The sequence below is a fragment of the Mauremys mutica genome, chromosome 6 (genome assembly GCF_020497125.1).
Source record: "Mauremys mutica isolate MM-2020 ecotype Southern chromosome 6, ASM2049712v1, whole genome shotgun sequence".
NCBI lineage: Eukaryota > Metazoa > Chordata > Testudines > Geoemydidae > Mauremys > Mauremys mutica.
The window spans coordinates 65,693,289-65,720,224 of NC_059077.1; the positions used below are offsets into that span (position 1 = coordinate 65,693,289).

General features: G+C 39.2%; 1 protein-coding gene across 5 annotated transcripts in view; it reads right to left on the minus strand.

Moving 5' to 3' along the window:
* PJA2 (praja ring finger ubiquitin ligase 2) overlaps positions 1 to 26,936 on the minus strand; it is an 81,084-nt gene that overhangs the window by 46,605 nt on the left and 7,543 nt on the right. For 2 of the 5 annotated variants that reach the window (XM_045021335.1, XM_045021339.1), the window contains one exon: positions 6,463 to 6,511. The exons of 2 other annotated variants lie outside the window; for them this stretch is intronic. The gene's annotated coding sequence lies outside the window, so the exon portion shown is untranslated. Of the gene's footprint in view, positions 1 to 6,462; positions 6,512 to 17,896; positions 17,967 to 20,351; positions 20,426 to 26,936 lie in introns of those variants that run through there. One more of the 5 variants, XM_045021333.1, reaches the window with a different exon arrangement.

Consider the following 26,936-nt stretch of genomic DNA (forward strand, 5'->3'; position numbering starts at 1 on the left):
AGTGTCAAGACTAGAGTTAGTTTCAAATCAACATGCTTTAATGGTTACCAACCAATGAAATAACTAAAAAGTACAAATGTAAAGCAAAGATTAAAAGTAATTATTTAAATCAGGGTTTTCTGTTCTGTTTGATTTTATTTAAATCAATCCACACCCTGGCTGAGATCTTGAAAATCTGGTTTTATATTCCTAGCACTTCCTCCAATCCTGTTTTTAAACATCAAACAATTAAGTTTCCTCCACTTCCTTTGAAAGACTATTCCACAGTCCAAATGAACTTGAGCTCTGGACATTTTTCCAGATACTCTGCTTAAGTTTTCCCTTACTTAATTTCATCCCAACACATCTAGTTTCATCCCCTTAAATCGTTCTAAATAAATCCTCTCCTTTCTTGGTATATATATTCTCTCCTCTGACCTACTATTTTTAGCTATCACTAAACCAAGAAACATTTAGTAATTTTAGTCTTTCCAGCCACTTTAAGTCATTTTCATTGCCTTGTCCTGGACTCCCTCCCATATAGCTTTAGCTTGCTAATATGGATGATTCCAGAACAGAATGCAGTATTTCTTAGTTAGCTAACCTGCTGTCAGCTATCAAACCTATGTCACTTTTTCAAACGTCTCTTCCACTAACTATTTTGATCTACAATATTTTACAATTATTCAAGCTATAATTTCATTTTTTCCCATTACCTGCCATATTTCCAGCCACTCCAAGGCTTGGTCTACACTAGCAACTTATGTCAATAAAATATTTTAACAAAACAGCACATGAATTTTTGAATTTAGTTAAACGTTCACATTTTTTTAAAATCAGGTTTGTTTTTGTTAAAATTGTTTTTAACTAAAATTGTTGAATGAAATATTTAAAAAAAATTAAATCGACTATATCAGCCAAGTCAACATGAGAAACTTAAAATATTGGCTTCTGCAGCTAACTCAGTTGTCTTCACTTTCATTTTCCTGTTTGTTCATAATATGGAAAAGAAAAACAAGCTTTCCTGCTTTTTCAGGTCCCAAACAATTTCTCAATTTGGAATGAATTAGTCCAAAGGAAGAAAATATTCTTTCTACACTGGCAAAAGAAGCTACTGCTGTTAAAAGTGATTATCACTTCAACAGTCTCTGAATCCAAGTGCTTAAGTGACTTCCACCAGTTCACTGGTGTGACTTTCTTTAAAACATCATCAGCAAACATTTATTTCTTGAATGGTTCTTATTCCCAAACTGGGTCTCTTTTATGGCCTGCTGCCATTAGAGGTTTTCCCTTCTGTGGTTACACTCCCATTTTTTGATGATTCCCCATTGACAACTGTTTTTTGAGATCTGTGAATTAGCCAATTCTTAATCCATTTAGGTATATTTTATTGATATTGTGCAGTGCTAATTTCTGAAACCAGAATATTATGTGGTACTAAGTCAAATGCCTTATAAAATTGAAGTATATTACACCTATACAGTGACTTTTATCAATCAAGTTTGTAATCTCTAAGAATGACAACAGGTTTGTTTGACAAGACCCACTTTCCCTAACACTATTACACAAAGAATTACTGTTAATCTAGGATGAAGAGATGAACAGAATGGAAAATCCAGAATTATGGATCACAAGAGAAATGGACTGTGAAGCTCATCTTCATGTTATCCCCTATGAAATTCAACTAGTTGACAACATAGGATCTTTCATCCTTAGGTAGACCGTTTCAGCAGACTAAGAACTTATCACAGAGTTCACAGCCTTCTAAGGCCCATGTGGCTTAGAAGGCATCAGAAATAATGTGTTGGATTGAGCTCCATTTGTCATTTGAAGACAGACTCACAGTATGCAAGCTACCAGCTAAAGATCAAACCGTAATTATAAAGCACAATGGCAGGGTACTATGTTTCCTCTGAATCATTTATACTTTGTTGATCTATTTCATCGTTGACCACTCACCCTTCTGCTCAGTTGTTTGCCCACCACAAGCCTTGGTGCACCATAGGCAGTGGTTGCGCAAGCAGTCACAGCAATGCTCTAAAACAGAGTCCTCTGCAAAAATAGCTGACTAGGGTTCTGATCTTGCAAACACTTACACAAATGCGTAACATTAAGCAACAGAAAAGTTAATGAAAATTTTAATGTGCTTAATGTTACAAACATACAAAAGTGTTTTCAGGGCTGCAACCTAGCATTGTACAATACTAACCAGTTTTCCTATGGGAGCTTTTATGTAAAATGTATTGCTGCTGGTGATTAAGAAAATAACCCAAAATGAATTAATTTCTGGGAAAACCAAAAATGAGGAGAAAATACACTTGAGCAGACAAAAAGAAGAAAGAGCACAGAGAAGAACTGTAACAGATGCAGAAAAGGAGAAAAATGAACAGAGGTAAGGAAAAGGCAAAAACAGCAGCAGTGGTCTCAACATTAGTTCCCCAAGTTTTTCTCCTTCCCAAAAATTATATCAATATAACCGAAGAGAACTACCAAAATGAGTACTTTCGAGACATTTTAACAATCTTAGATTATAACAATTTAGCCACTTCTATTGAGTACTAAAGTTTTTGGTAAATTGTATTAATCATATTTTGGGCAATTATTTTTTAGAAGTTATTAAAACACTGCCTCATAACTCCAAATAAAAGTTCTAGACACATAATTTAATCCTCAAGTTCCTTAAACTGCCTGTGCAGTAAGCTAGTAACTGATACTTAATGTTATTGTTTCTTTCCAGAAGATATATTTGAAAGCATGAAAGAATGTATGAAACAACTCTATACTTATTCAAATCTATGTTATTTCAGTTTTTGCTGGCCAGGGCTCAAACTAGTGGGGAGATTATTCCACACCTCACTGCTCCCAGATGAAAAAAGGAAAAATATTGAGAAAAAGGAGCAAATAAATACTTTAGAGTGGTGAAGAGACCTACCACAGCACCCCAATGTGGCCATTCCCAAATCAAGTACTTGTTGTGACAAAAGTTCTTGAAGTTAGTTGTGGTTGATGTTAGTATCTAAGTTTACAGATTTTACACTATGTGCACTGGTAGACTCTTTGCTCTAGGACAGTTAACCTTCTAAGTTAAGACATTCCACCATCCTTAGCCACCTGGGATTTACCTAAAGCAGTGGAGGACCATGCTGTAGGAAAATATTTAAAATGTACTTAAGGTATTTGATTTTTATTAGCTGTAAGTTACTTTCAAAGTCTCAAAAGTATTATGCTTTGTGGAAACTCAAAACTGTTTTGTAGGTTACTTGAGAAATGTACATTGGTTGTTTCCATGAGCAGTATTAGTTCAGATACAAAGATGTTAACAAATGGGGGTGCTTCAGGGATTTATTCTTAGGCCTTAATTATTTTTTTCTTCTTGCCAACCTTTTATTTCAGCTATTTTTGCCCCAGGCTGAAAGCAGCCTGTAGTCTGATTTTAATAAGCTGGCAGCCGGCTCTCCACTGAGTTGACTTTAAATTAAATGAAAACCATGATTTTTGGTTCACCTCCCAGATGGGGGTTGGTCCTGCTTTGAGCAGTGGGTTGGACTAGATGACCTCCTGAGGTCCCTTCCAACCCTGATATATACAGAAAGTGACTGCTTCATTAATGACTGAAACAGCAGATGGTGATATCTTGTAGCAATTGACCAATTTAAGCATCAGGAATCCTTCCTTTCAACAAGCCAGTATTTCCTTTACAGCAGATCAAAGTTCAGAAGCACTGTACAGATAATTTAATAAGTGTGAAATACTTTGTGAAGAAGCAGGTTGTTCAGAAATACCTGGTCCATTTTGGACTATGGGGATTAATTTATATTTAAAATTATTTGGTGTGCTAATGCATACTTTGAAAATATTTAACCCAGTGAGTTTTGACATTGTGAACTTCAAGCACACAGAATCACAGAAATAGCAGCAATGTAGGACTGGAAGGGCCCTTAATAGGTCCTCTAATCCAGTCTCCTATATTCAAGGCAGGACTAAATATTTGCTACACCATCCCTAACAGATGTTTGTCTAACTTGTTCTTAAAAACCTTCAATGACAGAGATTCCACCACCTCTATAGGTAATTTATTCCAGTGCTTACCTATCCTTACTGTTAGGAAGTTTCTCCTAATGTCTAACCTAAATCTCCATTGCTGCAATTTAAGCACATTATTTTTTGTCCTTTCTCAGTGGTAAAGGAGAATAATTTATCACCCTCCTCTTTATCATAACTTTTTACATACTTGAAGACTTATGTACCCCCTCCGTCTTCACTTCCCCAGACTAAACAAACCCAATTTTTTAAATCTTTCCTCATAAGTCATGTTTTCTAGTCCTTTAATCAAGTCTGTTGCTCTCCTCTGGACTTTCTCCAATTTGTCCACATCTTTCCCACAGTGTGGTGCCCAGAACTGGACACAATACTCCAGCTGAGGTCTTTTCAGTGTTGAGCAGAGTGAAAGAATTACTTCTCGTGCCTTGCCTATAACACTCCTGCTAATACATAAAAAAAAAAAAAATTTCATTTGTGGGGTTTTTTTGCAACATTATTACAGTGATGACTCATATTTAGCTTGTGATCATCTATAACCCCCACATCCTTTTCTGCAGTATTCCTTCCGAGGCAGTCATTTCCCATTTGGTATTTGTGCAATTGATTATTCCTTCCTAAGTGGAGTGCTTTGCATTTGTCGTTATTGAATTTCATCCTATTTATTTCAGACCACACTTCCAGTTTGTCAAAATAATTTTTAATTGTAATTCTGTCCTCCAAAGCAACTGCAAGGCCTCCCAATTTAGTATCATCCACAAACTTTGTAAATTTGCAGAAGATACACGACTGGGTCCTCTATAATCAACTTCATCAGCTAAGTCACTCCAAACTAAACAGTACACCAGATCGTATGTGTGTATTCGTAACTTGGCATTAGCATGTTTATACTCACTTATCAGACATAGACAGCAAGTGGCTACTGGCTCCACCCAGTCTATCAACTTTGAAATACCCAGAGTCAAGAATTACTGTAGGATATGGCTATGTAAGGCTGAATCTTCAAACTAGGATAGTCTACCTACTCTATTAGAACAAGCCCCAAGCTACCTACTCTATTAGAAACTTTTTCTCTTTCATCATTGCTAATGTAAATTATCACTCCATACTTGTGAATGCAGACTACTATTTTAATAGAATCCAGCAGTATACTGTTTATATGGTAATGTAACTGAAATATGCTGTTGTAATTCGGCAACTGTCCTTTTGGATCCTCACCAAAAAGATACTTGTCCCATCAAACCACCCTAAATGAGCAAAAAGTTGTTTTTTAAAAAATACACATAAAATGGGTAAAGATACTTTTTAAAATAGAGCATTGTGCAAATTCATTTCCCCTCAATAGAACATCTGAGTGCATATAAATATCTGCAGGTATTTACACCCATCTCTTCCTGAATTCCAAGGAGGGGGGAAAAATACAAACAGTGAAACATTTAAAATGGTAATCAACCTTCTTTTACTTAGGGTTTGGCTACACTTGCAGGTGTGCAGCGCTGGGAGTTAAAGCTGTCTTCGTAGAGCTGTGTAGGGAAAGCGCTGGAGTGTGGCCACACTGACAGCTACCAGCACTGCAGTGTGGCTGCATTTGCAGCGGTGTTGGGAGCGGTGCATTATGGGCAGCTATCCCAGCATTCAAGTGGCTGCAACGTGCTTTTCAAAAGAGGGGGGTGGGATGGAGTGTGACAGGGAGTGTGGGGGAGAGAGACAGAGTGGATTTTTGGAGCTGACACTGTGTCAGCTCCCTGCCTTGCAAATTCCTACCACTTCCCCCACACTCTTTAATGCAAATAGCCTTCAGACCAGATAAGCAGCTGCTCCGAAAGACTCACTCCCCCACCCCGCCCCCCTGCCGTGCTGTTTCTCTCCTCAAGCAAACACTAGCTGTGGACATTCATCCCCCTGCCTGCCTCATTCACAGCAAACAGTAGCTGTGTTTGTTTTTTAGATAAGCAGCTCCGGGAGTCCCGAGTTCACAACAAAACAAAGAGAGGCATCATAACAAAACAAAGAGAGTTCTTTAGTTAAAAGCATTATGGGAAAATTCCGGAGGTCAGTTACAGCATACTAAGATTAATCACTGTTTACACTGGCACTCCAGCGCTGCAGCACCAGCGCTGCAGTCGTTATTCCCCAGGCAGACGTGGAGTACAGCCAGCGCTGTAGCCAGGGAGATACAGCGCTGTATGTGCCTTGCAAGTGTGGACGGTGAGTGAGTTGCAGCGCTGTAAAGCCACCACCAGCACTGCAACTCTCCAGTGTAGCCAAGCCCTTAGATTAGAGCTAAATTTTAGCATTCATCTGCAGATTCAAGGAGTTGTGCCTTTCCTTACAGTCAGTGTTTGTGTGTGGATTTTGTCCCATAAAAATAATTCTAAATTGTTATAAGAATGAGAATAAAAGATCTTAAGCATCTATAACCAAAGAAACACAGAGAAAGCTAACCTTTTCAAGAAGAAATTAATCCAGGTTATCAAGAGAAGTTATCAAGCAGCTGAAAAGTAAGAAGGAACATTAATATTTTAATCAGCATTTATATATGTTTGCTTTCAATTAATACTATGCTATAATCAGATATATCACGTCTCCATTCAAAGCATTGGGAATTTCCCCATGGAATTCAAGGGGAGCAGGTGGTGGCACTGTGTGAAAATTTCTGAGATGCAATTAAAGGTGTTTATACCTGGAGCTTTTCCATATACACATTTGTCATGAAAGAAACTTGTTTATTTTTAATAACTTTCAGAACACAGCACAACCAATTTTTTGAAAGTACTAAAAAAAATTAAAATGGTGGGGAAGATTACCCTAGGATTACTCAAGATCAATGTTGTTTTTTTCCATAAGCAATGCATCCCCGTGTTAAAGTATAATTAAAAATATTGATTTTTAAACATTTTTCTCAAATATTTATCTACATGACTGTTCTAGCTTTGCCATGTCTGGTACCATTGTGTTCATGGGAGAAAGGGCTTTCCAATGATACCCAACTTGACTCATTTCCCATGACACTGTATTATCAAAATTTCCATCAACCCGAGAGCTTGGAGCTAGGAGCAGCATGTCCCCTCTGTCATGCCACTGAGGGCAATACCATTGAAATTACGATTCTGTAGATTTTTATTAGTCAAATGACACCTCCCTTACCTTTCTATCACTAACTTGACCACAGAATGAGATTTTACTATGTTGTGCTCCCACATTGCATAGGCAAAACTGGAAGAAGTGGAGAATCCAACTCCAGCATTCCAGAGTGATGGCACAGATAAGAGGAGGGAGGTGGTAAGTGCTGCATTAGCATAAACTAATTTCCTGCTTGTGGCCACCACTCCCCTTTCCTGAGTGTATTCAGCATGAGCTTTGCAGTGCAATGCACTGATGTGGAGAGCTGAGCGGGAGATAACTTGATCTTTCGCCGCCTACCTAGAAGCACCAGACACAAGTAGTATGCTCAATCTCAAGGGAAGGGAACGCTCTTCTGTTGCTATATGGTATTCTGTTCTGGAATATTTAAGCTTCCATATAAAGCTACCAATGGGATGATTCCTGCAATAGAAAATAGGGAAGACCCTCTAGGTTCAGAGGAGGCCCATGGGAAGGCAGTCAGGGACTCTCTCAGACTACATTTGCTAAATTGTTCAATAACTGTTTCACTGATGTGATGTCATCCCTGTCTTGTGCTAACTCCACTTGCTTCTCATTCATTTCAGGGTCTAGTTCAAAAGTATCCTGCAGGGTTTTTAAAACTCTCTGTTGGTTTTGCTCCAAATGAACATGTAGACCTCGACTATGAAATCTTTGTTACCTCCTCTGATAAATTTATGAATGGGATTAGATGATGGGGTTGCCTGTGGTAGAAGGGTACTAAAGTAAATGTTGCAGGAGGTCCCTTCCAGTACTGTCACTTATGTTCGTCCCCCTCTTCTTTTGTCTTGCTGTCTCTAGAACACTCACTCCATCTCTAAAAAGATGACAACTATCCATGACTTCTTCATATCTCACTAGCTCCAGCTCCTGGCTTTCACAGAGACCTGGATCCCTTTATCTGCCACTGTCTCTGTCACCTCTTGCAAAGGCCTCTTCTCCTTTTAAATTCACTACCATGGCTCAGACACTGGGAGGTGTTGGCCTTCTCCTCTCCCATTCCTACTGCTTCCAATGCCTCCATCCTCCCACTCTTTCTCGTCTTCTGAACAGCACTGCATCTGACTCTTCTATCCTCTTCCCATCAACCTTGCTGACATCTACCATCCACCTAACTCCTCACACCTCTCCATTCAACCTGCAGCTCTGGAACATTTCTCCCACTCACCAAAAGGAACGTTCACTTGACTTGGTCTTCACCAACCACTCACACTCTCTGATCCTGTTGATGAATTCCACACTCCAACCGTCACCGGGTCTCTTTCAACATAGGCCATCAGCCCTTCCCCACCATACACACACATCCATGCACTGTCACTGAGTCTTCTCATAACTCCAATCCATCAGCATTGATTTCTCATCTGCTCCGAGTCCTCTCCTCCCTTCCCCTCTTCCCTTTCTTTCATTGCTATTGTGGTTGATTCTCTCCACATTTCACTCTCCTCCACCCTTGACTCTCTGTCCCTTTCCCATTGCAAGATCCACTCTGCCAACCCCCAAGCCCTCGCTCACCTGCAACATGCACTTCCTCCACTCCTGTTCTCATGCTCTAGTTTCTCTCTGGAGCAAATCTTCTGACCAGACTGAATTCTTCCACTATAAATTCATTCTCTCCTATTCAGTTCTGTCAACTTCTCCAACTTAATTGAATCTCATTCCTGCAATCTCAGTGCCTTTTCACCACATTTCAGCACTCCTGAAGATCTCCCCTCTTCTCTCCGTACAAGATCTCATCGATTTATTTCAAGAGAAAATTGGCAAAATACATGACCTTCCTTCTTCTCCCTGACAATTCTCTCCTCCTGTCAGAGATGCAGCATCTCAACATGTTCCTGTAACCTCTCCACTTCCCACAGTGAGCCCATCCCACCATATTTCCCTTGCACAGACTCTCATCCCATCCCTTGCTTTTCTTTTAACCTCTCATTCTCCTCTGGGCTTTTTCCCATCACATACAAGCATGTGTTAGTGTCTCCCATTGCAACAACTCCACCCTTGACTCCACTTGATTCTCCAACTGCCCCTTCTCCAAGCTCACTGAACTCCGTCTACAACAGCTGTATGGAGTTTCTGTCCTCCAGTTCCGTCCTAGATTCTCTCCAATCCAGCTTCCACCTTTTGCTGGTCTCTAATGACCTCTTCCTAGCCAAAGCTCAGAACCAGTACTCCATCCTCATTCTCTTTTGACACCATTTACAATGCTCTTCTTCTTGAAATCTTGTCCTCCCTTGGCTTCTGTGCTCTGTCCCCTCCTTGTTCTCCTATTTCTCTAATTACTCCTTCAAAGTGTCTTCGGAGGGTACTTTCCTCATTCCCCCTCCAACTTTCTATGAGAGTTCCTTGGGGCTCTGTTGTTGATCCCTTTTTCCCTCTGCATCTTATCTCTAGGTAATCTTATCTGCAAACAAACATTCAACAACCATCTCTATGCTGATGACTCTCAGATCTACCACTCTCCTCCAGACCTGTCTCCTGTCCCAACTAAAATATCATCCTCATTCCTTGACATCTCCCTCATGGATGTTTAGCTGTCAGATCAAGCTCAACAAGGTTGAAACTGAGCTCTTTCCCTTCCCCACGCCTCTCCCCACCCCTCACCCCGATAACTTAATTCTCAATCACTACAAATAATACCACCATCCTGCCTATCACTTAGTCCTATAACCTGAGCATCATCTTCAACTTGGACTTCTTTCTAGTCCTCAAATCCAAGCAATGTATAAATCTTGCAGATTCTTACTGCATAATATCTCCAAAATTCAACCTTTCCTATCCCTCCACCCAGGCAAAACTCTGACCCAGGCTCTCATCATCTTGATTTCTGCAACTTCTTTTTCTCTGACCTTGGCAAATGCAGTCTTGCCCTATTCACATCAATCAGCCTGCTGTTACAAAGATCATTTTCCTAGCCCATTGCTTTGGTCATGTCAACCCTGTCTTTGCATGCCAATCTTAGCTCACCCTTCTCTATCACATCAAATATATGCTGCTGGTCTTCACTTCAAATGCCCTTCACAGCCTATCCTCGTCCTACCTGTCACGTCTCATTCGCTGTCAATGTGATAGCCCATGATGCCAGCCTCCTTAGCCCACTTGTTAAATTTTCAAACAAGCACCTTTGAACTTTCTCACATGGTGCCCCTCATTCTTGGGAGGCGCTCCCCATAAAAATCTGCATTATCCTCTTTCAAATCTCTCCTTTTCTATGATCCCTACAAAAAAAATTGACAATGGTTAGGCAACAGTTGTCTCGTCAATTCTTTGTATTCTCCCGTCTGTCTGTATCTATCTGTTTACTCTTGTCTTATTACTTCGATTGTAAGCTTTTAGGGGGGATTTTGTTCTGTGTTTATACAGCACCTATCTCAACTGGGTTCTGATCCATGACTGAGGCTTATAGGCACTACAATAATAAAATAATAATAGCACTCAGAAGACAATCTAAATGCTTCATATAATTTGGGGCTGAGTGTTTTATGTCCACAATAAAGAAGCTGCATTCACTGTTTGTCACTGCCAATTATCATTATGTAATTTTTAGTGCTACATTTTCTACAGTCTAACCAAGACTATATTGTTTTTTGTTTTCAGTTAGTTTACTAACAAGTTGCAATATTTCTTCGCCATCTTCTCCAGAAGTATACAAGACCCAATCCAGAGGGCCACTGAAGTCAATGGAAAGATTCTCATAGATTTTACTCGGCTCTGGGTAAAGCTCAAAATTCGGAGTTTGGCCATTAAATGCTTTCCAGTGGGATGGGAAAGAACATTTCCTTGTTGAAGTACTTCTCCCCAAAAAAGTCCACTATTATACTTTTATTAGTACAAAATAAAAGAAGCTGAAGTGTAAAAGTAGAGAAGACTTGCTTCTTTGCTAATAGGCAGGAACTACGTTTTGCTTGATATGGTTTGTCCAGAAAAGATTAGCCTTTTTTCTTTCAGACAAAGGAGATTTACTATTGTAATACAAAGTTCCCCTTATTTACACTTTTAGAAAAAAATATTCCTGTAATCAAATTTCCTACCAGATTACACTAACACATTTCCTTTTCCACTTCTGAGGAGGTGAACTCCCTTTTGACCAAAAGAGATTATTAGTACCAAATAACAAAAAACTTAAAAAAATAAGGTCAAATATATAAATGCTCCAATATCAGATTGATACCCTTATAAACATGCTAGCATTACATCTCTAGAATGTATAACATAATCCAAGATAAATACTCTAGAAATGTGATAGAATCAAGTTATATGAGCTGAGCGTTTATGCTCAATATCATTAATTACATCAAGATTACATTAATCTCACTGCTTTCCTACCACACATTTTAACCCCAAAGTACAATTTCACATTCACTGGTAATCTCGATATTTTCCCCCCTATGACTGATTCATTTGACAGTAATGCACCCTTTATCCAAGTGAACTGCAAAAGAATTGAACATTTGCACCATTGTAAATTTGTCCTAAAAGAAGCACCAATTCAGAGACTTTCAACACATCTTTAATGGCTCTGGGAAAAGGACTGCATACACAAATTTTCAGCTTCAGTGTATTTTTTTTAAATGTGTTGCTTTTTAAAAGCTGCTATAATCAATGATTTTACAGTAAATCCAAAAGCATTCTGTAGGATTTTTGCACTTATAAAGCAAAATTACTCAGATTAGAAAGTGAAACATTTTAGACTGAACCTGTTTTATTATTCAGGAAAAGGAAGGCGATTAAATAATTGAAATACTAAAAGCTTTCAGAAATAACTACTGTGCATATACAATAATTATGATATCTAAATATAGACAAGTTTTCTTCATCAGAAAACCAATCTACATCTTCTAGTTTAAAAAAAACTAAAAAGGAAAAAAAATGTAGTGTGGGTTGCACAGCAGTCACCACAGAAGAGTTGTGCATTTTGCTAATATGAGAGTAGCCATGAGAGCTCTCAGTCATTGGCTAAGCCTTGGGTGATTTGCTCCTTACGCCAATTCTGTCAGAAGAATTCTTTTATAGACAAAAGATTAAAACTAAACTAATAAAGTGTACTAAACTAGTCATTCCTTATGGGTTGCTTTGCAACTGAAAGGTACATTTTTACCTAAATAGCGACTGAAATTGATGGATGTGCTGTCTGAAAAAAAATCAGACTCCTGCATGTAAAATGATGTGGTTTTAACTGTTCTCTCTCTGTTCCCTATCATTCCTTTGTCTGTTAAACAACATGCAATGTGAATGTAATTTTGATCATAAGCTCTTTGGATAAGGGACTGTGTCTTATTTAAATCTAGACAACTCCATGTAGAGTGATGATGCTATATAATATTTATTAATATACTGAACTAGGACTCAGGAGACCTGGATTATACTCCTGGCTCTGTTACTGACCTCTTTTGTGACCTTGGACAAGTCACTTCCCCGTTCTGTGCCCGTTTCCACTCCCGCCTCCTGTCCTGTCTGTCTTGTCTATTTAGACTATGATCTCTTTGGGGTAGGAATTGTCTCTCACTACATGTTTGCACAGTGCCTAACATAATAGGCCCTGATCACCGTTGAAGCCTCTAGGTACTACCACATTAATAGGGCCCTACCAAATTCATGACCATGAAAAATGCATCACGGACCATGAAATCTGGTCATCCCCCCCTCCCCCCAAAATGAAATCTGGTCTTTTGTGTGCTTTTATCCTATAATATACAGATTTCATCAGGGAGATCAGCATTTCTCAAACTGGGGTCCTGACCAAAAAAAGGGTATTGTGGGGGGTCACAAAGTTATTTTAGGGGGGTTGCAGTATTGCCACCCTTACTTCTGCGCCACCTTCAGAGCTGGGCGGCTGGAGAGCGGAGGCTGTTGGCCAAGGGTCCAGTTCTGAAGGCAGCACCTGGGAGTAGCAGTGCAGAAGTAAGGGTGGCAATACCACACCATGCCACTCTTAGGCCTGGTCTACACTGAAGAGGGATGAGCTAAGTTGGTCTAAGTTACACAATTTCAGCTACAAAAATAGCATAGTTGAAGTCGACGTACTTAGAGCTATTTACCGTGGTGTCTTTACTGCGGTAGGTCGACTGCTGACGCTCCTCCATCAATTCCACCTATGCTTCTCGCTCCGGTGGAATACAGGAGTCGATGGGACAGTGCTTGGCAGTTGATTTATCGTGTCTTCACTAGACGCGATAAATTGACTGCCACTGGATCGATCGCTCCAGGGGTAAGTGTAGACATGCCCTTACTTCTGCGGAGCTGCTGGCGGTGTCTATGCCTTCAGATGCATCCCAGAAGTAAGGGTACCAGTACCACAAGCCCCCCCATAATACTCTTGCAACCCCCCCCCCCAACTCCTTTTTGGGTCAGGACCCCTACAATTACAACACCGTGAAATTTCAGGTTTAAATAGCCGAAATCATGAAATGTATTGTCTTTAAAATCCTATGACTGTGAAATTGACCAAAATGGACCGTGAATTTGGTAGGACCTTACACATTAGTATTATTTAACAATTAAACCACATTTCTTCTACTGAAAGTCTGTGTGACAGATTATAGTCAGTAAATTAATATTTCATATCCAAGTAGGCAAGTTTTAGACACAGGCCTGGGCTATACTATGTAGGCCGGGGGTATGAAAAAAATGCACACCACTAAGCTGCGTAGTTAAGCCAACCTAAGTCCCGACATAGACAGCACTAGATTGATGGAAGAATTCTTATATCCACCTAGCTACCGCCTCTTGGGGAAGTGAATTACCTATGCCGATGGAAGAATCCCTCCTGTCAGCATAGGTATCATATATACAGCGCAGTGTTTTAAGTGTAGACAAGCAATCCCCCACAAACAACTCCACGCAGCTATCTGGAACTACTATCCTCAAGAACAAAGGGTAGGCCCATCAGAAACCAGTCAACTTCATGAGGTAGGCAGATACTTAGAGAACAAGCTGGGAAGTGCTATACTTTGGGTTTGGAAATAGGGAAAGTCATTAGGGTGGAAGTAACCTGGCTCTGGGGTGGGAAAAATCTGAACATGGGGAAAGAACTTTCATACAAGAGGTCAGAGACAGGACTTGCTCTTAGAACACATTAGATTTTCTTCTCTTACCTACATTAAGAAGGCATTATCTTATTTAGTTTACAAAAAGTGTAGATCTAGATATGTTAACAGTTTGTTTTAAATTCATTGTTTTTAATAAGAAATTTTAAGAAATTCTACTGTTGTGTGCTGTTTCAGTCAGTGTCACCAAAGAGAAAAGTAACCTACAACCTCAAAAGAAGTGATAAAGTTTTTGTGGGTTTGAGCCATCCACTCAGTCTCTGTCAAAGGGCCTGGACAGAGTTGTTCTCCCACAATGAAGGTGTGTTGAAAAAGGCTGTATCGCATTCAACACATCACGGAAGATGCCTACAAGATCCAGGTGAAGACATGAATTAAAGGTTAGGTCATATTTCCCACCCATTACCTTTCAGGTCATTTGGCCCTCCCTATGCCTACAGTGGCCCTCTCCTATCTTTCTGCAGCACAGTCTGAGGAAGGAAATGGGTACAGGGAAGGTTAGTTTAGATGTTGTAACTCAGACCATTAATTACACCTAGTCTTGCTACTCCCATCATAAGATTACATATTCTCTCTCAAGGAGACCTGACAGTTCAAAGAGCTACACCCTCACTTTGACAAATACTATAAAATGTTTGTCTATGTGACTCTACGGTTCCAAAGTAGAATTGCAGATTTCTGACAATCTAAGACCTGATCTACCCTACACAATTATTCCAGTACAACTATGTTGGTTAGGACTATGAAAAAAAAATTATGCTGGCATAGGTTCCATAATGTAGGCATGGTCTTACATGACAGAAAGCCACAGCTCAGCACAAAGATCATATCCAGAGAAGTATTTCTGCATAATTTATCTTTTGTCTTATGCCACATAACTGGCTATATTATGTTTAAATTAGCATGTTGCATTACATCATTCACCTTCTGTGACACAGAGGCCCATTTGTACTTCACTATTTTTTGTCACAACTCTTGTCAGGTACATGCTCACTACACCTAATACATTGTTGTGGTGTCATATATCCAAAAAGGGGATCATTGGTTTCAGGTGATGAGTTTCAGCTGGCCTGAACAATTCAGTGTACCCAAACTGACTATGGTTATAATCTGCATCTAAAAGGTGTCATGTAATGGGTCATTGGAAAACTAATAAATCACTGATAATTACTATTTTTGCATAGCATATGTATTTGGTGTGTATAAAGAGTTATGGATATATGCTGGAAAGGTGACTAAAATATGTTTAAGGCAGGTATGTCAAGGAGAGTTGGTAAACAGGTCTGCCCTAGATAAAGAAATGTGTATTTGCTTCTCTGACCAGCCTGGCCATCAGGCAGAGACAATGAAGGTCTATTTACGTATTAGGTAAACAAAGCTAACAGGTGAGGGAGGAGACAGCTTCTAGCAGAGAAGAGAAACTTTATCTGGGTTATAAAGACAGTGGGGCTGACCCTCAAGTGAAACAATTGAATCCACTGACTATATATAGTATTACTGTATTATAAAAGTTATTGGGTGAGGTGTTTTATGAAAGCCTATGACACACTGGTGACTAATATGATTGGGAAAATGTATGTATTAACACTCTAAATGGAATTGTGAATACTCATTGATATTAGGCTTTAAACTCTGTGTCTAAACAAAGGGAGAAACGGGTCTCTCCCACACATGAGGGATCACCACAGCTATTTACCTGTCTCATATGTAAATTATGCATCATGGAATCAAAATAATGGAAACCTAATTTACATACAGATAGATGGGAAGCCCACACACGAAGGGAAAAAACAGCATGAAGTCATTCTGCCTCTTGAAACACAGTCATTGAACTTTGGAAGATCTAAGCAAAGACCAGAAGTCATCTTTGGCATCCATCACTAGACAGACAAGTGAACAGAGCCCTGGCAAGCTGAGAAAGATGGGTACTTCAACTAAGGGTGGAGCCTCAAGTCTTCGGGCACTGTATATAGGTGAGAAACCTGCTTAAGCAAAGATCATTCACCTAGGAAGACAAGGGGAGCCAGCATCATGTACTTTTGTGGAAGGTCCTGACTGAGGGAAAGTTAGCCAAGGCTGAGAAGAAAGATTGGTGACAGAAACCATCTTGAACAAAGCCAGTACCTTGCTAGATTGAGTTTTACACTTTAGAGATGTGTTTTCATTTCAATTTGCCTGTAATCATCTCTACTTTTATTTCTTTTACTTGGCATCACTTAACCTATAGCCTATTGTTAATAAATTTATTTTTATTTTTTACTATAAACCAACTGAGTACTGCGTTTCAAGGGAAGGGTGTATTTACCCCAGTCAAGTTAATAATGTGCTTTTGTTTCTTGAGAGGAGCAATGAACCTTATTTCTCTGTGTGACCCAGGTAAGGGCTGGCTGGATAATTCAGAGCACATGGTTTTGGTGAAATTCAGTACTGGAAGCATGTTGGTGTCACCTTGCTGGTTGTAATAAAGCTGATGGAAGCCAGGGTAGGGCTGCAGACAGGCTGCTGGGGTCAGAGCTGCTGAACCAAAGCTGTCTAGCACACAGAAACTCAGGGATGTGATATGCATGCTTGTAAGCTGGCTGCGAGCTTCCCAGGCTGGAAGCTACAGCAGTAAAACATTATAAGGCACTCAGGGTTACAGAGCAAGTGGTGACACTGCCCTTTACTGGTCTGAATTGCACCCCGAGGCTGAGACACCTTCCTTCCCATCCACACACAAAACTAACTTTTGGAAGACCAGTTTTACCCTTATACCAAACAAACATAGACATTAAACCATTGTCTAAGGACCCTCCTTCCTCTCACACAAGTGTCTTTAATTGTTCTCAAATATATTTTAGATGAGCCTATGCATGAGAAACTCAGATGAATTTCCCGTACTAACAAGAAGTCATTACTCTGATAAATGTCAAGAAGAAATTATGCAGATGACAGAGTTTATATTCTGACATCAGACAGGTTCATAATTTAGTCCATATGTACCAGTCATTCCTGCAGACATAGTAACTCATCCACTTTCACTATGTATAGAACTCTTCTTTCAAAAGCAGTATCAGAAAACAAAAGATCTAATTTTGTGGTTATTAAAAAAAAAAGTATGAAAATTAGAATGTCACTGCTCTTCAGATTCATTTGCCAAAATAAGCAAGTTCTTTTCCCAAATGGTGACAATATTTCTTTCTATTAGGGATGTAAAATATTGTTTAAAAAGTTAACTGTTTAAATGATTAAAATATTTAATTTAAAGTAGAATTTCAGATTTCTGATAACATAAGGCCTGATCTACCCTACAAAATTATGCCAGTACAACTATGTTTGTTAGGACTACGAAAAAAAAATTATGCTGGCATAATGTAGACATGACCTTACATGACAGAAAGCCACAGCTCAGCACAAAGATCATATTCAGAGCGGTATTTCTGCATAATTTATATTTTCTCTTATGCCATGTAACTGGCTATATTATGTTTAAATTACCATGTTGCATTACATCATTCACCTTCTGTGACACAAAGATTAAAATTATGTCATTTAAATCGTTAACCAAGTAAAGGGAGAGGGGTTGGGCTGTTCTTGCTCCGGCAGGCCCGGGGCTGGGGTCAGGTTCAACCACCGGGCGCAGGGGCTGCTGGGGCTGGCCAGCCAGCCCAGGGGTTAACAGTTAAGGCAGGTTAACTGGTAAGTCTAATGCTTACCGGTTAATGTTTTACATCCCTTCTTTCTATGCACTTAGATATCGACTTTGAATCTCTATTGCTCTGGCATCTAAGTGGAAAATAGGGACATAGTTTAGCCTTAATTCTTTAGTTCTCTTCCACATTTTAAACACAGTTCTACCATGAAGAGTATGCCAGTCTTTAATTCCTGTGACCTTTGAAATAAATAAGCAAGCCTTGGTATGAATGCAAGAGAAGGCATCATAATTATTTCAACTTTATAGCAAGAACAAGACTGCCTCCTCCGATTTTCTCCTAGAAAATGTATTTATTAAGAAATGCTATTTTAAAAAATAATAAAACCTCCTTAAGAAGTTTGAAGGTGCATAGGCACGTGTGCATCACAGAGAACTGCAGGGTAGTTCTTAATCTATTTTATTTAAAAATGCCTTTAAAAACATTGCTTTAAGTAACTATTCATCTATTCTTATATTGTAGGCCAGCAGGTTCCCTTAAGCTGTTTGCTAAACTAATCTCTGAAGATTAAACTGTTAAATCAGTCTCACATCTATTAGCGCTGGTAGCATCTGGAATTGTAAAAATTTACTTTCTAACATTAAAAAAATTGTTTTGGTTTAACAGTAAACTTTGAAAAGCCAAACTATTAGATTAGTATTTATAGATTTGGGTTTTATTACTGATCTCAAGAAGGAAGTACAGTACATTTTTTTGGAAAATGTATTGGATCCCTGACTGATATGTCTTGTTTGAAAATCATTTTCTGCTGAGCTAATTTGGGGCCCATTAGAAGGATGCCCCCTATGCTCTTTTCTTCAAGAGCTCTGGAGAGTACAATTGACAAACAACCCACTGTATGCGTCCTCCACTACAAGTCATGAGATGAGTACATTGCAGCTGTTCCTGGAAACACACGTGCATGTTTCCAAGTGTCTTTCAAGAGAAGTTCCAGTGCTCCTATTGAACTGATCTGCTTTTGTATTTGCCTATCTTAATGATTATTTGTGTAACACTAGCACCCAGAGGCCGCTGTCAAATTAGGGTCCTATTGTGCTGGGTGTCACACAAACACAAGTCTTGACCACTTCTTGATGGAAAACACAGCTTCTCATACCTACCTGCTTATTCCAACTATAGAAATGTCTTGCAGGACTGACCCTGAATGCCCCTTTTAAATAAGTCAAAGATAATCTTGCCACTCTCAGTTCCAGAAAATCTGTGTTGCTTTGTAGTGTTTCCACGGCCCAGGAACTTTGGATTTATGGGTCCACTAAGTTTACCAATCCTTTCAAAATGACAACTGTCTGGAATACTTTTCCTCCAATATCATTGCAACAGTGCACTCTAGCAGATGTTGGTGTTCCCCAACTAGCTTAACAGATACTTTCTTCACATGTTGCAAGTGGCGTATTGCACAGTGTCTAGATGTGAAACTTATCTCAGGCAGACAAAGGAAGGTGCTTGTCCATATTTTCCTGCATGTTGTTAGTTCACGCAGTATCTCATCTTCTAGAACTTGTCACTTGATAAAACTTCTTTTCCTAGAACAGTAATTGTCCTTGCTAGCCGCCCTATCTTCAAATGGATGAGAGGTTACTATTGTAAGGAGTTATAATAAGAGCCTCTTATCTATTTGAGAAGATACATTGATTACAAATAACCTGAACTTGAGTTTTAATACTGTTATCCGAGCTGCTATACTTGTTGACTCCCATGCCACTTGTTCTCAGAATATTTTCAAGGAAGGGTAAAAGGTGGTATCGCTATTCTCAAAGAAGATTCTACCAGAATCTTGGAAAGAATTCTAGAGATTTGAGAATTTGAACACCATCTGGCAACAGCATTTGATAAATCCATGAGAGGTAGTCAACTGTAACTAGAAAGATACATATTACTAAAATTGTCATCTGATCTTTTGGGGACAATATGAGACCACTGCCTACCATGCTAACCTGTATTATCACAGTGCTTCCCTGTGCCTCCACTTATCTGTTGTATATACATGTAGTCTCTTGTCTTAAGATAGTAAGCTCTTTAGGGCAGGAACTTTTTGTTTGTTTAATATCTACCACAATGGGGCCCTGGTGCATAACTGTGACTCCTAGGTGCTACTGCAATACAAATAACTAAAACCAACCTCATCTTGTTTACATTCTTGTGTTCGAACACAGCATGTATTTATAGCATCATTTTCTTTTGAGTCACAAGACAACAGAAAATGCCACTGATACAGTCTTGTTGCATCTTTCAAGGTAGTAGTACAGGGGTCAACATATTCTTATTCTTCTCTTCTTTTTTTTTTAATCTCAAGGAGTTTAGGGGGTAAAATACATTCTGTGTACTCTTCACGAATTCTTTGGAATGCCTTAGGAATTTTCTTCTGTGACCAATCAGTCTGCAATGAGTTTTATCTAGAAAGTCTAAAAATGATATCCTGTCCCATACCTGAAGCTGGTTTTGACATGGGGTATCTTACCTTGTTCTCTATGGGATTTAACTGTATTCTCCCCAAGTCTTGACATATGTGTTCCTCTACTTACTATTTCTGTTACAAGACCTCTTTCCGATATAAGTAGAGTTCTTTCTATAACCACAGGAACAAAAAGAAAAATAGTCTTCAGAAGCTGTGTGTCTTGATGTCTTTGATAGAGGTCAGACAATCTTTTCCACATGCTCTTTTACCAACTTTTCAAATATTTTCCGTTATGATACTCACAACACTACCACCACCTTTCTACCCAACCAACTGAACCAAGTCTCTTCTACCCACTCCCAAAAGAGACCTACAATAGGCTCTACCACAAGCAGAATTTTACCCCTCAAAAAGAAGAAGTGGCACACTAAGGATAGTGCCATCGTTATCGATTTCATGTGGAAGGTGCTCAGATACTATAGAGATGTCTGACAGCATAAAAACATACAAGTCCAAAAAGCAGCATCGTGGTGATGCTTGAGGCTGTTAGGTAAAATTGTCCCTTAGCTACAGCAAAATACACAAAAGCTGAAAAGTTGAGATTGTGAATATATTGCAGATATCTGTCTTGTTGACGGTGACATTGTTACAGCATGCAATATCCCCTGAGAAAACTATCTGGGGCATCTCCTTTCCCTGCTCTCCCCCGAAGAGACCACCAGATGATAGTTTAATCAGAAAGGAGGCTACCTCGCAGATTTCCACTGTTAAGTCTGTCCACTGTTCATAAAGGCTTGGTCTACAGAGTTAGGTTAACATAAGGCAGCTTATGTCGATATAATTATGTCAGTGTACACATGCTCCTCGGGATGCACGTGCCCTACTACACCAACATACCCCCAGGAGAAGTGTAAGGGTTATGTCGGTGTAGTTAGGGCGATGCAGTGTCCATGTAGATCTGCGTTACTTATACTGGCTATTGGCTGTCATTCTTGTCAATTTCAGGACTCCATGCTGGAGCCCTGAAATTGATAAGAAAGCCGGGCTGTCACAGAGGTGGGTGGATGGCTCCAGCTAAAGCATGGCTGCTCCCGGGCTTACCACTCTAAGCCGGGCTGCACCTGCCCTGCTCCCCAAAGCCCAGCTGCCTCCCAGCTTTGCGCTGCAGACCCAGATGCTGCCTGTGCTCCCTACTCAGAGGTTCCCAGCTCTCTATGGCTGCTGCCCTCCCCAGCAACTCTCAGCCCCCCACCAAAGCCGGGCTCCCAGTTGTGAGCTCCCAGTCTCTCAGCACCCCATGCTACTACTCTTAAGTCAATGGGAGCACTCCTGGTGAGGACGCGCACCACCAACAGACGGAGGGTACTGTGGATATGAACCACTGTAGTAATCACTGCGGTAGCTGTGAGTTAACCTAATTTAGGTCAACTTGCATTTCTAGTGTAAACATGCCCAAAGCTTTATAGCCTGGTAACATACATGTAGCATGACCCTTGTTGGGATAGCTTCTACCCTCCTTTTATGGCTTCTGCTGTTTGTTTCATTAATGAGGTAAGAGGCTATTTGTAGATGGCTGAGAAGCATTTTCCTTTACTTTTGACGATATTTCATTTGGAACTCTGAAGTACCTACTTCCCCCACGAAGACAAAATATCCAGAAAGAAAAAGCCTCTACTACTCTGTAACCTGCTCTGACAGTTCCAATTCTGACTGAAACAGTTCTTCCATTTTTCAGGATGAATTACTGGTATAAAATAATCAATTTATATTTTTGCTTTGTAAAAAACCCTGTTTATTTTTTAAAATATTTAAAGATGTTGAGTCACAAAAGCTATATACGTGACAAAATATCTGCAAATACAGTACAAACCAGTGCAATCCAAGCACCTATAACTTTATTTCAGATCTGCAGATACATACAGAAAAGAACAAATCTAAAAACTGAAACAACCTTGCATATTTTGCTGAGTCAATGTTTAATTTGCCATTTCATGCGAACTTGGTGCGGATCAAGGTGCTATGTAGAAGAATTTTCATGAAAATTGTTGAACTTTCCCTATCAAAAGTTAAAATTTGAAGGGAAAAGCCTCCAAAATCAACATCCAATGGCCATAAAAGTCTCTTTATACTTGAGAATATCTATTTATTTTTCAAAAGTCAGAGCTCAAAATAAAATTAACCCAGCCATTAAGAGTATAAGACTGCCAAGTCCAATAATGCAGAATATAATTTTGACTGAGTTACAAGATACAATCATGTGATTGTATGTATACGTTAATAAAATATTAATAGAATTCTTAGACTTTCTTGTGTATTTCTTATTGCTACATTTTTCCTTCTGGGTTTATGGGAATTGGAGGTGGTAAGGGGCTGCTGCACAGAGCTTTTCTTAAAACTTGCTACTTTTTCTCATTTGAACTGAACTCATACTTTGAATTCATATCATTTGATTAAGTCAGACACCTGAGGCCTCAGATAAGGTGTCTAATATCTATCTTAAGTTTCTCACATTTGAACAATCCTCAGATGCTAACACTGATTCAGAAGAGTTAATTTCGGCAGGAGAAGATTGAGACATTTTTCCCCACTGTCATGAACACTCATCTTAATACTTCACGTGGCACTCCGGTTCTGCCATACCTTTGAAGTATGTTAAATTAATTAGTAAAAGATTAGGACATTTTAGCACTTACCATGCCTGTGTTGCTGATATTTAACAAGCTGTGAGTTACCTATACTCATTGTTTGTTCCCATCCTGTACCTATGGTTTAGATCTAGAGTTCCAGACCATGTCTTCTAGCTCTACCTCAGTTTTCTTTTACTTAACTATGCTAGAATACAACTTGCATGCTGTGTCAGCAGCTACAGCTTTGAGTGCTTTCTTAGAGCATAAAACAAAGCTCTAACCACTAATATCAAGTAACATTTGTTTAGAAATTATTGCTATTAGCTGAAAGAAACTGACTAAAAGAATCAGACAAAAACAACCACTCTTACTGCCTGGTCTTCTCTTTGCCAAGGCAAAGCTTCTGGTAGGAGCTGCTCAACTTCACTGCTAAAGGGTCAGCATATGACTGACAGTTCCAATAACTGTCCTTGTATCAGCTGAGCAAGGCATTACTGCAAATGTTTCTGGTCATTTCTTTGACAGACAACATACCATATCTGTCAATAAAGTTAAGGTTGTTGGAACCACCAAAAGGAAGAAGATTCAAACAGAATAAAAAGTTCCATCCTTATATCATGCTGCTGCACCTTTTAAAAAGGTGAGAAATACCATGGCAAAGCATGAGCCTAGAATGTAATCAGAAGTTGTGGAGTTCCCATTCCTATCTCCATCTTTGAGTTGCCTTGTTCAAAGTTGTATAGGTAATAATTTAAAAGTCATTTCAGGACAACTTAGATTTGTTTCTTTCAAATACATTTTGCTCACCTACTAACAAAAAGTAGATCCTAAACTGAACTCCAGGGACTGTTTGACTATAATGCTGGAACACAGCAAGTAATAAAGTTGGTGAAGTTTGTGCCAATACTAGCATATGGACTGTATTACAGATTTTTTTCAGCCCTTAATCTGTTCAGAAAAAGACAGAAGGGTTTTTATTAGCATTCTAATAAATAAATAAGTGTATACACATTCCCTACGGTTCTATTTTGTAGTAAACATTACCATTATTCAGAAGTATTGCAATAAAACTTTATTAAAATGTAAATCATATGTTCACAACTCAATTATCTTGCATTGTAAATAATCTACCTATATTATAAACTCTTCAGGATAAAGGCATTGTGACCCAGGAATATCTTTGTGACAACTGGCAGAGGCCCTGAACGGGAAGGTATAGAGTTTTATAGGGATCCTCTGTTCAAGTATACACATAATAATTCACAAAAATGTGGCATATGAAGTACCCTGTTGCATCGCAGGCGTGCGTGGACAAAGCTCAGCAGTCAGTATGATTGGAAGCAGAGTCATTTATTTCTCTCCAGCATGCTCTTATATACAATTAAGACCAAGCAATCAAGCAATTGCTAATTGGTTAATAAGGTACACACAGGCACAACTGTAACTTCATTGGGTAATTGTCATTCTGTCCCACTTTCTAATTTATTATCCTGTTTACTGCCTACCAGCAGATAAGAAGTAGCCTCAACCTTGAAACTTGCATGTCAGTTTCTCACACGCTCATGCACAACAATCCCACACCTCCCCCATTTTCTCATAATAAAAAAGGGAAGGCACAGCAAAACATTCCCAGCTCATAGCATCACATTACTACAATCTATTACACAGCAAAACTAAAAGCAAATTTAAACACCAGCTGCCTAACTAAACCATAACAATATCTTCCGCAGTGCCCTACTTTTACCTATACATTCCTCCTCCAGGTAACGCAAGTGGCCCAAAGGGCCAGGAGGGTTCCACCAAGGTGCAAACACCCACAAAGCAGGTTTCCAATAAGGGCTTCCACTGCAGCAACATGGGGCAAGCAAAAGGCCGTAGTATTTATGGCACTCTGCGCCAAAATCAGCCAGGGCCGGACCCACTTCGCCGGAATCCACCTGGAACCTTGAAAACAATCTCAGCTAGGCCACCTGGCATTTGCCTCGCTCTGGCATAACAACTTTATCTCATCCCTCTGTTCTTGTAACCACGCTGCTGTAATTTTCCACCAAGGCAGCATAGGGAAGATGCAACCGGACATCTCCCCCCTATTCTTAAACACAAAAAAAAATTAAAAACATCCAATAAACTACACCAAACTTTAGCAAAAGGCGTGCAAAACAAAACCAAAAACAAATAATCTATCTTATGCTATAGGGCTCACCTGTAACCATGCAATTCTCAACCAAACAAAACAAACATAAAACAACAAGGGTAAAACAAATAAATAAATATAAATTCTGCAGGATTCCCCCATTCTCTATTGCACACCAAATTGTGACAAAATTTCTATTACCAATCCATCCCTCATGTGTCAGGTGATCAAACTGACACTGAGGGGGGGGATTCACAGCAGAAAACACAACATAAACCACATAAACATCTCAACAACACCACAACAATTCTGGCCAGAAAACACGTCACAAACAAACACAAGACATAAAACATAAATGTAAACTCTATAAATAAATGCATGGTACATTAAATGCTATGCAGCTAACACCAATTTTCTTTAATATCTAAAAAAACAAAAACAAAACTACCCCTACTGGGCAAGCAATCATTACATACAATATACAAATACCCTTATTACTACCAGGCAAAAAAAGGAAAATTACATCATCAATTAAATCATTTACAATAATACAATTGCTTCCTAGCTTACCTCTAAAATCCAAAGCTAATCACAGCTTAAAATTTCTTACTATCAGCTTCTGCTTTTAAACACTAAAAAAAAACCATCACCACTTATATGCCCATAAAACCTAATACAATCTCAATTACATAGCAGTATATACATTCTTCAGCTAATGCAACAAAATTATTCATAGCCAAACAATTACAAACTAATTTCTTTGCCTAAATTTATTTACAAACATTTCAAAAACACCAAAAACTTTTCTCTTAGCATCTTTACAAAATCCAACTGCTATTCCCTCTAGCAACCATGGAGTTAACTTTGTACTCTCCTTAAAAATTACTAGCTTGTCTTCCAACAGCCACCTTTCTCAACTTAAATCACCATTCCAAGTATCCCCCTGAATATTTGAAATTCCCAAGCTTTTGTCTGTAGCCTGGCCGCCTGGGCCCGATCCTTTTTTCCTCTTCAGATTCTCTGTCTGTTGCCTGCCTGCCTGGGCCCGATCCTTTTTTCCTTTCCAAGTTCTCTGTCTATTGCCTGCCTGCCTGGGCCCGATCCTTTTTTCCTTCCTTTTTTCCTTTTGCTAAACCGTTCCTTTCATGAATACCAACTTATCCCACTATCAATTTAGCTAGGAGGGTGTACTTCTTAACTAGCCCCCACCCTTCTAATCTCTACTGCAAGTAATTATCTATATTTTCCCACCGTGGGGGCTACATTCTCATGCATACGACTTTAATTACAACATCTGCAATCAGCCTATCTATTTTAAATATAGGCTACATCTAGTATCAAGCAATCTACAACAACCAATAATCAGCACATAACACAAAATTAACAAAAATCTAATAAGGCTAACAAAAGCACTTTACATAAAGGTACTTTGGGTCACATAAATTCAAAGCCATTCTCCCAAATTACCTAAATTTATGCCTAAATAACCCACAACTCCCCCCTTTGAGAATACTCAACAAACCTTTTGGCTGAATTTTCTCAAACTCCAAAAACAAAAAACAATTAGGCCCTAAAAAAACTGGGGTCAGTAATGGGGGGGTAATATCATTTACAATCCAATTGGGGGGGGCAATACATGCCAAAATTTTTATCCAAAACACAGGGCGCAGCCTGTAGAATAAATCCCAAAATCCAATTAACATCACATTTCTCAGCAGGAGTCCCAAATTTCTTCCTGCCAGTGTACAATTCTTTATTTCTTCACCAGGGTCAATTCTCAATATCCTTTTAGTCAGAAATTTCTGGACTTTGGCAATATCAATGATGTGAGTATTTTTTTCTTCTTTTCCACCACCGTCGTGGTTCAGCTTCTGTGAAAGGAGACAG